General features: G+C 39.1%; 1 long non-coding RNA gene across 1 annotated transcript; it reads right to left on the reverse strand.

Moving 5' to 3' along the window:
* Positions 1 to 15212: 15212 nt before the first annotated feature.
* LOC121994526 lies at positions 15213 to 15538 on the reverse strand. Its single transcript, XR_006115759.1, has 2 exons — positions 15438 to 15538; positions 15213 to 15362 (listed from the first exon to the last, which is right to left on the reverse strand). It is a non-coding gene; the product is annotated as an uncharacterized LOC121994526 (long non-coding RNA).
* Between the last annotated feature and the right edge of the window lie 482 nt (positions 15539 to 16020).

A 16020-nucleotide genomic window follows, 5' to 3' on the forward strand; every position in this document is an offset into this window, starting at 1 on the left:
GCCTTGGTTGGGGCGCCTGGAAGGGGATAAAACTTTATTCCCTTCGCAATGAATCACGGTAACACGTGATCCGGTCAAAATCGGGTTCCGAGCGCCTGAAATCGCTCCAGGCGCCCAGACCACTAAAGCCAACACAGTTGACTTTTTCCGACCCCGACCCTTTGCTCTGGTGCTGCTCACCTCAGTCCGGGTCTTCCGCTCCGACTCCACTCGCTTGGGTGATTTCGGCCAACCGAAATAAGGTTCACTCGAACATAATTTCGACCTTCTCGAGCAACCTTCCGCTCCGGCTTCTCATCCCTCAGAAACGTCGCGCACTTCCTTCTCGTCCGCCAGCGTACTCTTCTACAGCACCTCATCCCTCAGACGCACCGAGCCTGTCGACTCTCTCTCATGTCGTCCTTCTCGCTAGCTGTATCTTTTGCTCGACTTCTTGTGTTCCTAAGCTCTTGCACACTTAAACACAAGGTTAACACATCACATGACCTAACCTAACTTGGTTGATCACATCAAAACAACCTTGGAGTTCCAACAATCTCTCCTTTTTGATATGAGCAACACAAGTTAAGATAGGGTAAATAGACATAAAGTTAAAGTAATAAATTCTATAATAAAGTGCAAAATCTAACAAATTGAATCTAGCTCCCCCTAGACTTAATCTTTTTCTTCTCCCCCTTTGATCACATAAAAATGAGGTACCAAGAAAAATTTAAGGGTTGAAATTTTTTGAAATAACTTTATCAAATGTTGAAAACTTCGAAAATTTTGATAATACTGAAAAAATTTGTAAAAATTTCTAAGTAAAAAATTTCAAGCAAAAAAATATTTTTGACTAACTATTTAAAAGAATTTTTTTTTTGAGAAATTTTGCTAAGTTTTTACAAGAAAAAAATATTTTTGAGAATTTAAAAAAAATCAAGCAGAAAAAGTAAAAAAAAAAAAAAAAAAATCTAAGTTAGACATTTTTGCAAAAATATTTTTGAGATATTTCCAAGTAAAAAAATATTTGAAATTTTTTTTAAAGCATTAACTAATCCCTAATTTAATGTTTTATCAGTTAGTTAATTAAATATTTTATTTTAATATTTTGACTTTCAGACTATGGCGAGGCACTAGGCCTTCTTGGTTATTGGATCATCAACCACTTCTGGACAAAACTTTATACAAAAATTAAACATTTAATTTTCTTGTTGAAAGTGCTAAATCTAAATTAAGGTTTAAATTAAACAAGACTTCAGAATCTAATATAAGTTCCTGCCAATTGGATGAATTAGGTATTTCTTAGGGATATATTTCTTTGAAATATTTCTAATTTGTTTCTTGTGATATCTAAAGTATCAATTTAAACTGTTAAGTATTTTATAATTTATATTAGATAAGCATGCATAATTTTTTAAATTATTTATTTCTTTTTGCAAAATCTCATTTTCTACTTTTATTTTGTCAAATTATTCTAATGGACATGATTTTGCTAGAATTACTTTCAAATTTTTAACTTCTTTTATTTTGTCGGATGAACCACCGGGTGAGGTGGCGAGAATGTTGACCGAGTTGCAGTGTCTCGAAGGGGGGTGTGCTGAGACGACTTCCGTGTTGACCAAGTCTTCAAAAGTCCTCTGGTCAATGCTACCCGCAGCCAGCGACCGGGTTGACCCGACCCCCGGTACCCTGATGCTCGAAACGTATCCAACGAACATATGAGTAACAGGTTAATAATGTAATATAATAATAAAAAAAATAAGAGTTGAATATGGAGAACATACCCTAGCCCAGGGGGGTGCCCTCGGATGGGACGCTATCGTGACCCGGAAGAGCAGATGACTCTGATCAGACTGGAGAGAGGGATCTGACGATGCGAAACAGGATGCGGCATGGAACCGGAAGACGTGCTGCAGGTCGGGAGATAATAACGACACGCAGACCGGGCTAAGTGACCGGCATACAGGGCGGGATAAGACACCGGTACGCAGACCGAGAGACGAAATCGACACGTAGATCGAGATATGAAAATCAGCGCGCAGACCATGATATGATTCCGACACACAGGCCGGGAAATAATAACACCAAGGAAGCTAAACACGAATCACAATATGAGACACAACCGCGGCTCGCAAGTCGGGATACGACGAGGCACACCCAAATAGGACCACAATGAGAGGATCAGAATATAACCTCAGCTCAAGGGCTGGAACACAACACAGATGGAGCATAATCAAATCGGAGCCTATTGGCGCGAGGGCCCAAAGGCCCAACCCACATCGAAGACCTACAATCAGGCGTCCGATCCGGAGGTGGCCTATGACGAGGCGATAAGGAAGGCAGCGCTACAGCGTCCTGGAGGAGACCACTGGCGAGGCTGTGTTTGGCGGTTCGGCGGTCTAAAGGGCGGCGGCCGGAGGCTATGGGTGCCGGCTACTTGCGTCGCCGGCTGTATGCACAAGTGGGAGAGGAAACAACGACGTCAAGGGGGGAGGAGGGCAGTGTCGCGAGGCTGTTCGGTGGTGTGTCATAGGGAGGAGGAGAGTAGGGGTCGGTCTCTCCGGCGGCGGCGTCACAAGGAGGAGGAAGAAGATGGTGCTGCCACCGTTGCTGTGGGGAGGAAGAGGAGGGGCTGTCGTCGTGCTCACGTGAGGGTGGCGCCGAGTTCGTCCGGTGGTGACGTAGTAAGGAAGAAGAAAGCTCTCCTCTCCTCCTGCTCATGGCGGCTGCGGCGAGAGGAGGAGAAGAAAAAGAGAGGCGACTCCAGCGCGAGGAAGATGGATGACTCTGAGGCAGCTCCCGCGAGAGGAGAAGAGAGAGCCGGTGGCTGGCGTCGATGCGGACAAGGAGCACCGAAGAGAGGAAGAAGTCAATCTCCTTGGCGGCGGAAAATCAGCCACGAAGAAGACCCCCTTCGCATGTTACAGTGTCCCCACTTTAAAGCCTATCCTGTGCTTTTACCAAATTGCCCCTCCCTTTTCTACTAATTCCTCCCCTAAATCATATCCACCTCAATAGGCACTGTGCCCAGTGAAGTATGCTCATAGGGAATTTCTTTAGATTCAAAGAATATTGGATATTTATGTAGTGGTAGAACCAACAAATTAAGGTATTAGACTAACCGATGCACAAAAGATAGCGCATGAAACATTAAAATTAAAGAATCTTAAAGTAAACAATTATTTCTTCTAAATTATTGATCGTCCAATTTTGTAACCCATTTTCTATATAGATACCACCAAAGATATGTGATTCCATAAAAAAGAAATATTAAGGTACAGTAGGGGCTAAGAGGCTAGTATCAAGCACTTGGTTTAAAATTTGAAATGCTTAAATTAAAAGAATGTTATTAATTATTTAATCATCAATAAAATATGAATTCTTCATGACAAGGTAGAGGATATTTTCATTGTCGAGCAAATTGATCGATCTATATAGTAATATTTAATTTTGTTATCTACTGTACCGCAGAAGCCAATAATATAAGCCTTCTTTCAATTAATAAATTTTAAAGTTGTTCATAAGAAAAAAAAAATTATTCTTAACATGAAAAAAGGAACAAATGTTGAAATCTATATTAGAAAATCACTTTATAAATTCTAGAAGTGAAAGAAGAGCAGAAGGTATAGAGGCGAGATAGAGGAAAAAATAAGAATGACTATGAACATTAACAACAAAATTAATATCACGAAAGTTTTGTCAAAGAAGAGATAGAGAGACCATCATTCAAAAAATTAATATTAACTACTAGCATATATAACAATTGCCATATTTTCTTACATACATTTTTTATTAAAAAAATATAGTTATAAATATTTATCAAGACACTTATTAAAATTTATTATTCTTGAAATTCAAAAATCATATTAGAGCACAATTTTAACAAATGCCATTATCATTTATATGCACCAATTAATTTTGTAAGAATATTAACCCTATTAACCTTATTTATTATTTTTCTTAGCCTAAACTTTTCCCTCTGTCCATCTATCTTTCCAGCCATCCCTAGCCGTGTCCGTCCAGCGATCCCCTAGCCATGAGATTTTTCTCTCACTGCCGGCGAGCGCCATCGCAGCCTCGACCGCTCGCGAGGCGGGCTGCTCCTGGTGCCTGAGGCCACGATGCCGCTAGGGAGGCAGGATGCGCGCAGCGGCCGCCGCATCCAAGGTCGCCTCACGACGCGGGCTGCTCATGGCGACCGCCGCGAGCAGTCCGGTTAGCGAACAACCTATGTCGCGAGCGCTCCTCGTGTCGACAGTGCTATTTCAGGAAGCGGGGTTCTCGTAGAATGGTCTGAGGAGTAAGTCATGTTAAATATCAACTCCAACCCAAATAAAGGATAAAACTTATCCAATAAAAGATAAGAGTTATAGATAAGATTTGCTATTTAATTATTTATTTTTCTAATAGATAAAGATGACGACTTGGTAAAAGATAAAATTAAATATGTGGTCAAGAGTGTTTTTCTCATTTCATGGATAAGAATTAGAATTTCAATGGCTAGGATTTAATTTAATTGAACGGTCCAGATTGTATGAAGAGTACTATAAATACTCTACCTTGTATTTAGTTTCAATCATCAATCAAGTATCAATTTGTGAGTCAAAGTTTTTTTTTCTTCTTTGTCTTAGAATTGTGAGTGATCCACAAAAAGGGTGTTGTAGTGTTGTTATTGTTAGTGTAAGACAAGTAATTTATTTACTTGTTTGTTGGTCCAATTTTCAACAATTGGTATCAGAGCCAGGTTAATCAGGGATTATTCTTGGTGGAGCTATCTTAGATTGTGAGGAGTTTTATGCTTTACAAGTTTTTTTAAATCAAACTTGTTTGGTATAATCAAAGCTTTTCGACGTGATGGGGGGCCTTCAAGTAGTAGGAGGTATCAAGAAGCTCAACAACAAAAACTACAACACGTGGGCAACATGCATGGAGTCTTACCTACAAGGTCAAGATCTTTGGGAGGTTGTTGGTGGTAGTGAAGCTACGCAGCCGGCAGAAGACGCCAATGACATTTTGCAAAAATGGAAGATTAAGGCAGGTAAAGCAATGTTTGCCTTAAAGATCACAATTGAAGAAGAAATGTTGGAGCACATCTGAGATGTCAAAACACTAAAGGAAGTGTGGGATATCTTTGCTACACTTTTTTCAAAGAAGAATGATACAAGATTGCAACTTCTGGAGAACGAGCTATTGTCAATAGCGCAATGTGACAAGACGATTGCCCAATACTTCCACAAGGTGAAGTTGATATGTCGCGAAATTTCAGAGCTAGATCCATCAGCTCCTATTGGGGAAGCAAGGATAAAAAGAATAATTATTCATGGTTTGAGGCCAGAATATCGAGGATTTATTGCTGCTATACAAGGATGGCCAACACAGCCATCGCTTCTTGAATTTGAAAATTTACTTGCAGGTCAAGAAGCTATGACTAAGCAAATGGGAGGACTCTCACTAAAAGATGAAGAAGAAGCGCTCTACACCAACAAAAATAAAGGCAACTTCAAACGACACACTGGTGGATCTAAAAAGGATGGCGACAAAGAAAAAATCTATTATGGGAATGGAGGCTCTCGTCCAGGGGGAGCCTCGAAGAATTATGGTGATCGTAAAAAATTTTCTGGCGAGTGCTACAATTGTGGGAAGGTGGACCACATGACAAAAGATTGTTGGTCCAAGAAAAGGTTCGTTCAAAGCAACACGGCTACTTCCAATTCTAAAGAGAATAGCGAAGATGATTGGGATGCTGAAGCTTTGATGACTACTGAGGAAAAAGACTTGGCTCTCACAACAACGCCAAAACAGATTGACTACAAAAATGATTGGATCGTGGATTCAGGCTGCTCAAATCATATGACGGGTGATAAAGAAAAATTACAAAACTTATCTCAATACAAAGGAGCTCGTATGGTGGTTACAGCCGACAACTCAAGGTTACCAATAGCACATGTTGGTAAGACGGTAATTACGCCTTGATATAATTCTAACCAAGTGCCTCTTCAAGATGTCTATCATGTCCCAGGAATGAAGAAGAATTTACTGTCTGTGGTCCAATTAATATCTGCAGGTCATTATGTTCTATTTGGTCCTGAAAATGTAAAGGTATATCGAAACCTCAAAATTTCAGAAACACCAACAATGGAGGGTCAACGATTAGAGTCGCTCTACGTGATGTCAGCAGAGTCTGCATATATAGACAAGACAAGAAAAAGTGAGACATCAGTTATATGACACATGCGGCTAGGTCATGTTAACTATTCTAAATTAAACATAATGATGCAGAAGTCAATGCTCAAGGGACTTCCTCAACTAGACATACGAACAGACACAATATGTGCCGGATGTCAGTATGGTAAAGCACACCAATTACCATATCAGGAGTCAAACTTCAAAGCAAAGGAACCATTGGAGTTAGTTCACTCTGATGTATTCGGGCCTGTTAAGCAGTCGTCAATTGGTGGTATGCGGTATATGGTGACATTTATTGATGATTTCTCAAGGTATGTGTGGATTTTTTTTATGAAAGAAAAATCTGATACCTTCTCAATGTTCAAAGAGTTCAAGCAGTCAGTCGAAGGAGAATTGGGAAAAAAGATATGTTGCTTGCGCACAGACAATGGAGGAGAATATAGCTCAAGAGAGTTCTCTCAATACTTGAGAGAAAGTCGAGTATATCATCAATACACTTGTGCCAACACACCACAACAGAATGATGTAGCAGAAAGAAAGAACCGACATCTTGCAGAAATTTGTCGGAGTATGCTGCATGAGAAGAATGTACCCGGACGTTTTTGGGCTGAAGCAATGAGGACTGCAGCTTTTATCATCAATAAACTTCCTCAACCAAGGTTAGAATTTATTTCACCCTTTGAGAAGTTATGGAACAAAAAACCTACAGTTAGCTACTTTTGAGTATTTGGATGTGTATGCTATGTATTTGTTCCTGATCACTTACGAAGCAAGTTTGACAAGAAAGCTATTAGATGCATCTTTGTGGGATACGATAGCTAGAGAAAGGGGTGGAAATGCTGCGATCCAACAAGCGAAAGATGTTACACTTCACGAAATGTAGTGTTCGATGAAGCATCTTCTTGGTGGACCACAGAGAAGGAGGTCTTGCCAGAATCTAAAGACCTTGAAGATAAAGTACAACAAAAGATAAGGGAGCATATAGTTCAACTTCAATCAGGTTCAGATGAATCAGGAGGTCCAAATGATAATGATGCAGAGCAAAGAGTGGCTCAGAGTCCTTGGCAAACCGGCATATATCAACATCCAAATGAAGAAGAAAGGCCTAATGAAGTGGAAGAATTAACTCCACAATCTCAACTCCGAAGGTCAACAAGAACACGAAGGCCAAATCCAAAATATGCAAATGCAGCCATAGTTGAAGAAGCAGTAGAGCCTGAGACGTTTAAAAAAGCATCACAAAGTTCTGAGTGGATGACATCCATGAAACAAGAGATTGATGCACTGCAACAAAATCAGACTTGGGATCTCATACAAAAACCAAGAGATGTGAAACCCATTTCATGCAAATGGGTTTACAAAATAAAGCGTCGTCCAGATGGGTCAATTGAAAGGTATAAGGTACGATTGGTAGCTTGTGGCTTCTCTCAACAGTACGGACTAGACTATGATGAAACGTTTAGTCCGGTGGCGAAACTTACAACTGTACGAGTTCTACTTGCACTTACAACCAACAAAGATTGGAATCTGTGGCAAATGGATGTGAAAAATGCTTTTCTTCATGGAGAATTGGATCGAGAAATTCATATGATCCAACCAATAGGTTTTCAGAACCAACATCATCCTGAATATGTGTGTAAACTGCGGAAAGCGCTCTATGGATTGAAACAAGCACCTAGGGCATGGTATGGTAAGATTGCTGAATTTCTAACTCAGAGTGGTTGTTTAGTAACATCTGCAGATTCTAGCCTATTTGTCAAATCAAATGAAGGAAAACTAGCTATCGTTCTTGTATATGTTGATGACTTAGTCATCACCGATGATGATGGATCAGAAATTCTTCAGACAAAAGAGAATTTATCAATCCGATTTCAAATGAAAGAACTTGGATAACTCAAGCATTTTCTTGGTTTAGAGATTGACCGCACACAAAAACGAATATTCCTCTGTCAACAAAAGTACTCCAAAGACTTGTTGAAAAGGTTCGGAATGCTCGACTGCAAAACAATCTCAACACCTATGGAATCAAATTTCAGAATGTGTGCACATGAAGGAAAAAGCTTAGAAGATACAACTATGTATCAAAAATTGGTAGGCAGTCTCATCTACTTAACCTTAACTTGACCTGATATTTCTTATGCAGTTAGTGTAATAAGTCGGTACATGCAAAATCCAATGAAGTCTCATTTGGAAGCAGTTCGATGAATACTAAGATATGTGAAGAGCACAATTGATTATGGTCTTGTGTATAAAAGAATTGGAGACTGTAAGTTAGTTGGTTACTGTGATGCTGACTATGCAGGAGATCATGACACCAGAAGGTCAACAACTGGTTACTTATTTAAGCTTGGTTCTGGAGCAATTTCTTGGTGCAACAAGAGACAACCAACTGTATCATTATCAAGCACTGAAGCTGAGTATTGAGCAGCAGCAATGGCAGCTCAAGAAAGCACATGGTTGATTCAACTATTAAATAACCTACATCAACCAGTTGATTATGCAGTTCCAATATATTGTGACAATCAATCGGCAGTTCGTTTGGCGGAAAATCCGATCTTTCATGCAAGAACTAAACATGTTGAAGTGCACTATCATTTTATCAGAGAAAAAGTTCTCCAAGAAGAAATTGAGATGAGACAAACCAGTACATATGATCAAGTTGCAGATTTGTTCACAAAAGGCTTGAGCGCCAGCAAATTCAAAAGGTTTCGTGATCAACTCGGCATAGTACAAAGGGTTGGTGTTGAGGGGGAGTGTTAAATATCAGCTCCAACCCAAATAAAGGATAAAACTTATCCAATAAAAGATAAGAGTTATAGATAAGATTTGCTATTTAATTATTTATTTTTCTAATAGATAAAAGATGACGACTTGGTAAAAGATAAAATTAAATATATGGTCAAGAGTGTTTTTCTCATTTCATGGATAAGAATTAGAATTTCAATGGCTAGGATTTAATTTAATTGAATGGTCCAGATTATATGAAGAGTACTATAAATACTCTATCTTGTATTTAGTTTCAATCATCAATCAAGTATCAATTTGTGAGTCAAAGTTTTTTTTTCTTTGTCTTAGAATTGTGAGTGATCCACAAAAAGGGTGTTGTAGTGTTGTTATTGTTAGTGTAAGACAAGTAATTTATTTACTTGTTTGTTGGTCCAATTTTCAACAAGCCACGCCATACTCTGGAGTTTACGACTGTGAAACCTCGTCAAATTCTAATTCAGTGGGCAAAAGATAGTTGATTGATTGAAGAGGCAGAAAAAGGATGCAGATTGGCCTTCGTCGCCTGCTAAATCAAACTAATCTGGCGAGGATGATTACATCTGCTACTTCTCTCTTATTGTTATTGAAGGATAAAAGAAACTGATCCAGCTCCTTCTCGCATTCCATATTTCTTATCCTTTACGAATTGAAAGTCAACTCTCCGATCAAAGGTACTTAAATGTTGAAATTCAATCTCAGATCCAAAAAACAGAGCCAAGGTTCCAATTTCCTTGTTTATCTAGGAAATTGCTATAGGGGATCAACTGTGGTTTGCAATATCCAGGGCATGGTGTAATGTTAGCTCTCAGTAGAGAACTAAGAGATGGTTCGAATCTAAACTGGAATGTGCTATAGGGGATTTTTTTTTTCCATGAGAAATGGGTTACTCTATTTGAATGGGTTTTCAAAAGTACTTTTTAATTTATCCCGGTTAATAAAAAATTTATATGAAATCGATCAATCTCTAATATTAACCGGTTTGAGACTTAGGTGGCGTTTGGTTCTTTCTTAGAAATCAGAATGGGAATGAGTATCATAGTATTGTAGAATGAGAATGAGTATGAGCTTGGATATCATTCCTAAAAATAATGTTTGGTTAGTTGAATATTTTCAATCGGAATCAACTTAAATTTTCTTTTTTACCCTTAGAGGAAAATAAGAGAAAAAATTAGATGGAAGATAAAGTTGAATGTGAGAGAAACATGTGATGAGAGAGAAAGTGTGATGAGAGAGAAAGTGTGATAGGAAAAAATGAAGAGAGGGAAAGTGTGATGAGAGAAAATGAGGAGAGAGCGTGATAGGAGAGATTGAGAAAAGAAAAAGTATGATGAGAGAGAAAGTATGTTAAGAGAGAAAGAGTGATGGAAAAAATGAAGAGAGAGAAAATATGATGAGAGAAAATGAGAGATTGAGGAGAGAAAATATGATGAGAAAATGTGATGAGAGAAAAAGTGTGATAAGAGAAAATATAAAGAGAGAGTATGGTAAGAGAGATTGAGGAAAGAGAAAGTATGATTAGAAAGAAAGTATGATGAAAAAAATGAGAACAGAATAAAGAAAGATAAAATAATGAGAGAGTGTGTGATGAGAGAGAATATAGAGAGAAAATGGTAGAGAATGTGTTATGAGAGAGAATGAGGAGAGAGAATATGATGGAGGAGATTAAAGAGAGAGAAAGTGTGATGAGATAAAATATGAAGAGAGAGTATAGTAAGAGAGATTGAGGAGAGAGAAAAAATGATAAGAGAAAAAGTATAATGAAAAATAAGGAGAGAATGAAGAGAGAGAAAATAATAAGAGAGAGTGTGTGTGATGAGAGAGAATAAAGAGAGAAAAAGGTAGAGAATGTGTGATGAGAGAGAATAAGGAGAGAAAAAGTATGTTGAGGAAGAAAATGTGATGATAGAATGAGGAGAGAGAAAGTATGATGAGAGAGAATAAGGAGAGAGAGTGAAATAAAATAAAAATAGAACAAATATAATAAGGGTATTTTCGTCCAAAACTTAATTCTTATTTCCATTCCATCAAAATCCAAGGGAGGGGGTGGGTTTCATCCATACCTAAATTTTTGGGTTTCATTCCAAAAACTTGATTCCATTCCCATCAACCAAACACAAGATTTGGGAATGAATCCATTGCCTGATTCCCAAACCTCTAAACCAAACACCACCTTATTGCCCCATACATGAAAGAAATTTGATGTATTAATAATGACATCTAGTTTGACTATGATGACCCTGTGGGTCATGCCAAGCCTGAGCCTGTAGGCCTGCGACCTTGCTCAAACCGCAGGCATGGCTAGACCTGACCACAGTTCGGAACCGACGGTTCGACGGTTCGGAACCGCCGGTTCGACGGTTCCAAGTAGGTCGACCCTTAACTTTAACCGCCCAAGACGGTTACGGCTCACAGTTTAGAACCACCGGTTCACGGTTCGTCACGGTTCGCCATTAATATGTTAAAAAAAATTAAAAATTAAAAATTAAACATTAAAAATTAGAAATTAAAATTTATTGAAAAAAGGGCTTGCACTTATTTAAGTTGCCTACGTATCCCTTTAGGGGAATCAAAGCCCACGTAGTTCTTTTACATTTTTATCCTTTTACATTTTCATTCACTTCCATTTCCTATTCCTGTCGTATTTGTTCCTTCAGTATCAAAATCTTCAACTTCGTCATCTGAAAATTGCATTTCTTGGATTCTTTTCTCCGCTCTGGTCCAATCGTCCATTAATGCTTGGGCTTCCAATGAGTCGGGAGACAAAGTTGATCGTCGTTCATCTAATATGTTGCCGTGCGGCACTGAACGTTTGCTCCACAGCTGTTAGAGTGTATACTAAAAGCCTAGCTTTTGTAAACATTTATTTGTTAAAGTAAAAGAATCACATTGGTCAATATCTGCATTTATTTATTAAATGTAAATGTTCAATTAATTTATATAGTAGACAACATGGAGTGTGATGTCACACTCGGAAGATCATGTTGTCTGTTCTCTATAAATTATAAACAGTTGCTCGCGACTAAGATAGAAAGGAACAAACTATCAGTATAGTCGTAGTGTAATTAAGTATTAGTTTATCTTGACTAATAAATTACACTAATACACTTTAAGTGTATTGAGTATGATCATTTAGATATGTTCTTTTTGTACTGACTTAGTAAAAGAACTAAACCTTAGTTATTATGGAAGTGTGTGCTCTTAATCCTAATATAATAACAAGTACATATATTTAATATTTATTTCTTTGATTTATCAATGGGTGAGGTTTAGCTCGATAAATCAATATGCCCGATAAGTTGGGAAATGATATTACTTATAGTGTGTGTTGTTAATTATAGAAGGAATCTGTGTCCTAGTTATCTAGGTTGAGAATGTCCCCAAGAGGAGCTCATAAGAATTACCATGTTAAACCCTGCAGGTGGACCTAGTCCGACATGACAATAAAATTGAGTGGTACTACTCTTGGAGCTAGATATTAATTAAGTGAGTTGTCAGTAACTTACTTAATTAGTGTGCATTCATAATCTTAAACAAAGGGAGACTAACACACTCATGATAAGAAGGAGCCCATAATGTAATTTGGGATTGGTGTGGTAGTGCGGTAATAACTCTCTAGTGGAATGAGTTATTATTGATGAACTTGAGTTGTGTGTTCGGGGCGAACACGGGATACTCAAGCTCATCGGAAGGCCAAAATCAATTTCTCCTCTAGGTCCCTATCGTAGCCTCATTATAGTCTCAAGTCCATCCAAATGTAAGACTCTTCTTGGTGTCCAAGAAGGGGGCCGGACCATTGCTTGGTGACCAAGCAATGGCCGACCACATCCTTTTGAAAGGGGCCGACCCTATAGCTTGGTGACCAAGCTTGTAGGGGCCGGCCATAATAATTCAAAAAGGGAGGGTTGTTTTGAATTTTTAAAATATTTTCTTTGTAGAAAACTATAAGTTTTAAAAGAGAGATTTTAATTTTTAAAACTTTCCTTATTTGAATTAGGCTACATGTTTAAATAGAGAGTTTAAAAGATTTTAAAACTTTCCTTTTTTAACCATCCTTATGGTTTAAGAAAAAAAGGAAAAGAAGTTTTAAAATTTAAATTTTCTATTATCATGTTAAAAAAGGAGATTTTATAAGAGAGTTTTTAAATTTTAAAACATGGTTTTAATTTTTAGAAACTTTCCTTTTTTTAACTCATACTTTAGGAAAGAGAGCTTGTAAATTTTATAAGAGGATTTCTTCTTGTAAAATTTTTAAAAATTATTTTTCCTTTCCTTTTAATTGTGTCCGGCCACCTTGCTTGGTGCCCAAGCAAGGGCCGGCCAATAGGATTAAACCAAATTCAATCCTAAACCAAATAGGATTGATCATAACCATTGATTGGTGATTGATTCAATCAAGAGGAAAGAAAAGGAAAAATAAAAAGGGAAAAGGAAAAACTCTTGGATGATTTTATTTTTTGTAGAAGGTTTTTCCTTATTTGCCTTAGGCAAGTAATATAAAAGAAGGGGTGAGGGGGCTTCATGAGACATAACTCTTATTCTATTGCTTGGATGATCTCTTGGTGGCCGACCCTCTCCCTTCTTCCTCTCCCTTTGCTCTCTTCTCCTTGGTGGTGGTGGTGGCCAGATTTTAGAAGAAGAAGGAAAGCTTTTGGGTGGTATTCATCTTGGAGGATCGTTGCCCACACGACGTGTCACGCCCCGGAGGAGTCCCTGTCCAAAGAAATTTCGGCAACATCTCCCCTGTACGGCGGACAATCTGAAGCATTACTACATCACCATATACCTCAGCCACATGCGGCTGGAATAGATAACAATATAGAAATAACACAAACACGCAATTAATATACACAGCCTACCTGACTGGACATAAATGAATAAAAACAACCACACAGTTAACAACAACCCACACGACTGGAAACATGCACAGCGAAAGACACAAAATAATATGAACGTAAAACTAACAATGACACTAACAAAAATACCTACAACCACCAGACTAGACTCCAAAATCCATATCGAAGCATACAATACCAAGTTCACAAAACCAAAACATAAATTGCGTTAGCAACCAAAACCAGAAAAAGAAACTATCCTCGAGTGTGTCGTGGGACTGGCAGCTGGGACTCTCCAAGCATCCATGAATCATCTACTGCTACCTGGCGAAAGAAAACCATTTTTACGGGGTGGTGAGTATTGGAACTCAGCGGGTAAGGAAAGAGACAATGCATGAACATAACATGTAAGTAGAGAGTGTCAACAGTATACAGTCTCATAAGAGATAGCAGATACTACAATAGATCCAAAATAGATGCTCATACCTGAAACCATATCCTAGGCTAGGTAAAACAAGTCAAAACTGATACTAACCTGCTAAAGCAAGGTATAAACAAATTTCCAATGACTAAACAACTACAATGAGAATACATTTCAACATAAGTAAGATATCAGCATATGTGAACAACAACAGAAAGCAATAACAGTAGATATAAACAGCAGCAGCCAAAGCAAATATAATAACAACATATGCACGGATGGTCACTCCCGCCCACCTCTCCGCACCATGACCCCTGTATGGTCGAGAGGTCGGGTCAGTGACAGACTGTACACCACTCCAGCTACCACTCACACGAGTGGCCGAGGGGACAGTTGCATAGTAGCTAACTAGCTACATCTGCGATGGGGTCCCTGCTGCTCGTACTCCAGCTACCACTCACACAAGTGGCCGAGTGCGGCACGACAGGACAAGCAGCATCAACTCCAGCTACCACTCTCTCGAGTGGCAGAGGATGCGGCATGCATGCAATGACATGATGCAAACAATGCAACAGCCATCATATATATATAAGCAGAAACAGGTATGCTACATGAAGCCAGCATGCTCAACATAATATATAAATAAATAACAGTCAAAGCATACAGACATGGTATCTAGTATCTGCTACTGATCATGGACAACGACAAGAGACTGCATAGATATGGAAACGAGTTTCTCAAAGATCATGTGGAAGTATCAAGCGCAGGAAAATAAGAGTGGAGTCAAGGTAAAATAGTCCTTATCCAAAAATAGTTCATGCACCAGTTCAAAGAACTAAAAGAAACAAAGCAAGAAGTACTCGCCTCAAAAATGGAAATCGTATCCAAAGGATCTCACGTCAAGACACTCGTCTTGAATCAACATCCCTGATGTGCGAACAACGATTAGATGCTTATCCCTCCGCCAAACATTGTTCTGTTGAAATCAACCCTAGCAAAGACTCAATTCCTTCCAAGAATCAATCCAATGCAGCAACAGAACAAATTCTCTATTAATTAGGTACTGAACATACCTTACCTTAATCTAAATCCAAAGTAACTTCCTCTCTAATTGCAACTGTGAGAGACAGGAAACTGATGACCTCTACCAAAATTGGTGGCCCTATCCAGTCTTAACCCTAGCAGAAATTCTCCACTTATCGATCAGAAATTGAACAAGAACAAAGCAAGGGAAAGTAAGGAGGCAATCATACCTTCCTGTGGCCAGAAATTCCTCGTCAAGCCAGGGAATGGCTAGAATCAGATATTCCAGCGATCGGTGACACCCAACACATACTCACAGCAAAAATCGATCAAAGAAGAAGAGATCGAGAGGTGACCTTGAGCATAGATCCAACAAGATTGAACGACAATGGATCAAGGAATACCGAAGGCATTCGCTTGGTCATCGGTGATGATAGATCAGGAGACAACAGGTAGAAATCGGGAGATGGGCAGCATCATCAAGCTGACAGCGTCGCCTCCCGCGATGGCGATAGCCGATGCCTCACTGGAGGATCTCACGAAGAAGGTTGGTGTCAATGCGTCGGCGTTCGACAAGACAACATGACCAGGTCGTGAGGGAGAGCGGCGGCGATGGCAAAACTAGGGCATGGACCTCAGCGATGGATAGCCTCCACTATGATCGGGAAAGAGGTGACAGCGCATCCTTGCTCTTGGTCGAAGGCAACTCATGCGGGGAGAGCAGCTCAGAGGGGACGGCGGTGGTGGCCGGCGAGAGGGTGAGGACCGAACTAGGGCAGAGGCACGAGAGGGATTGGACTGTTGGCGCGATCG

The sequence above is a fragment of the Zingiber officinale genome, chromosome 6A (assembly GCF_018446385.1).
Source record: "Zingiber officinale cultivar Zhangliang chromosome 6A, Zo_v1.1, whole genome shotgun sequence".
In the NCBI taxonomy this organism is placed as follows: Eukaryota; Viridiplantae; Streptophyta; class Magnoliopsida; order Zingiberales; family Zingiberaceae; genus Zingiber; species Zingiber officinale.